Below are 2,583 nucleotides of genomic sequence, written 5' to 3' on the forward strand. Positions count from 1 at the left end.
TGCGAGATGGAGTTATAGTCTGGAGAGCAGCGATAATGTAAACCAGAGAGAATCGTTTTAATTTAATAATTAATAATAATAATAATTTATGCATTTAGCAGACGCTTTTATCCAAAGCGACTTACAGTGCATTCAGGCTATATATTTTTTACCAGTATGTATGAATTGAACCCACAACCTTTTGCGCTGCTAATGCAATGCTCTACCACTGAGCCACAGCTTTGTCCATACAATGAAAGTCAATGGGGTCCAAAACAGGATTAGACTACACTGACCTTCTATGGACAAAAAAAACAAACAAAAAAAACATATTTTGTTTTCATACAGAAGAAATCAAGTTGCATAGGTTTGAAATGACTCGAGTAAATGGATGAATTATTCCTAAGTCACAACTTGAAACGGCTCTCACTGAACATAACGAGGAGCGTTTCTGACTGAAAAAATATGCTCAGCTGAAAATACAGTAGGATTTCATTCACTAAAAACTGACTTAAACATTTTAAGTCTAAAATGATTGACTGACATTTGCTTTCTCACCCACGTGAACTTGGTTATATCAGCAGAAAAGCAGTCATCGAGACAGAACGTAATTATGTTGATGAAATATCATGAATAGCATTGTTATGACCAACAAGAATGGGCAAATTACACAGCATTACAACATACTGAACACATGTGATAACTTTGAAACAATAAATTATCATAATATTTATGAAAAATATATTAATATACTGTAAAAAACTATCTATCTATCCGTCTGTCTGTCTGTCCATCCTTCTATCTATCTATCTATCTATCTATCTGTCAGTCTGTCTATCCATCATCTATCTATTTATCTTTCTATCTATCTATCCAAATGTATTTAAAAACTAATAAAGATGATAAAAATACATAACAATATTAATAAACTCAAATTGAAAACAAAATTATAATCTAATTCGAAATATTACAACAAATTACACTGTAAAAAGAAAAATAAAGAAAATTTAAGTTATAAATTAAAGAATATTGCAGTATGTTTTAAAGAAAAAAAAGTAAAAGTACATTTTTCCTTTTTTTAAACTGTTACATTTAACTCAATGTGTTACTTGCAGTTTCTGTGTAATTATTTATGCATTTTATTAGCAATTTGTGTTTTTAACTTTTTTCTTTTTTTATCATTGTACAATAGTATATCAACGACACTAAGACAACACTGGTTAGTAGCTTTCAAACTGCTATTTTGACTGTATTGACACATCTTTAAATAACGAAGCTGGTAAAGACTGACACTGCTGTGTTTTGCTCAGATGTGCACATATGCATTGCATTATGGACAATAACTATATGCTCCGTCTGGTTTGCTGAAAGGTCAATTATTTATAGCACTTGCTATGAAACCTTTATTCCAATCACATGGCTGGGACGAATCGAAACGCAGCCATCCAAGCTTTTCTCTTTCCTCAGCGACTGTTTCTAACAGTTCATCTTGTTAAGCCAACACTATTATAGCCACAAATCCCTGCAGTCAAAATAACTTTAAAATGCACTACTTAAGAGAAGAAGAAGTGGGAGAGCTTCAGTGGAATTAATTAGACACTTCTCACGCTATTAGCAACTGTCCCCGAACAAAGAAATTAAGAACGTCAAAAATATCCTGACCGACACAAAACTATTCTTGATCATTTCTCTTGGTATGTTCGTGCGAGATGGAGTTATAGTCTGGAGAGCAGCGATAATGTAAACCAGAGAGAATCGTTTTAATTTAATAATTAATAATAATAATAATTTATGCATTTAGCAGACGCTTTTATCCAAAGCGACTTACAGTGCATTCAGGCTATATATTTTTTACCAGTATGTATGAATTGAACCCACAACCTTTTGCGCTGCTAATGCAATGCTCTACCACTGAGCCACAGCTTTGTCCATACAATGAAAGTCAATGGGGTCCAAAACAGGATTAGACTACACTGACCTTCTATGGACAAAAAAAACAAACAAAAAAAACATATTTTGTTTTCATACAGAAGAAATCAAGTTGCATAGGTTTGAAATGACTCGAGTAAATGGATGAATTATTCCTAAGTCACAACTTGAAACGGCTCTCACTGAACATAACGAGGAGCGTTTCTGACTGAAAAAATATGCTCAGCTGAAAATACAGTAGGATTTCATTCACTAAAAACTGACTTAAACATTTTAAGTCTAAAATGATTGACTGACATTTGCTTTCTCACCCACGTGAACTTGGTTATATCAGCAGAAAAGCAGTCATTGAGACAGAACGTAATTATGTTGATGAAATATCATGAATAGCATTGTTATGACCAACAAGAATGGGCAAATTACACAGCATTACAACATACTGAACACATGTGATAACTTTGAAACAATAAATTATCATAATATTTATGAAAAATATATTAATATACTGTAAAAAACTATCTATCTATCCGTCTGTCTGTCTGTCCATCCTTCTATCTATCTATCTATCTATCTATCTATCTATCTATCCATCCATCCTCTATCTATTTATCTTTCTATCTATCTATCCACTGTCTGTCTGTCCGTCCGTCCGTCCGTCCGTCCGTCCGTCTGATT

General features: G+C 32.9%; 1 protein-coding gene across 1 annotated transcript in view; it reads right to left on the reverse strand.

Moving 5' to 3' along the window:
- Positions 1–2,583, reverse strand: part of LOC107702711 (adhesion G protein-coupled receptor L3-like) — a 135,472-nt gene that overhangs the window by 41,981 nt on the left and 90,908 nt on the right. The gene's annotated exons all lie outside the window — the stretch shown is intronic.

This window comes from Sinocyclocheilus anshuiensis, unplaced genomic scaffold (genome assembly GCF_001515605.1).
Source record: "Sinocyclocheilus anshuiensis isolate Anshui unplaced genomic scaffold, SAMN03320099.WGS_v1.1 scaffold1810, whole genome shotgun sequence".
In the NCBI taxonomy this organism is placed as follows: Eukaryota; Metazoa; Chordata; class Actinopteri; order Cypriniformes; family Cyprinidae; genus Sinocyclocheilus; species Sinocyclocheilus anshuiensis.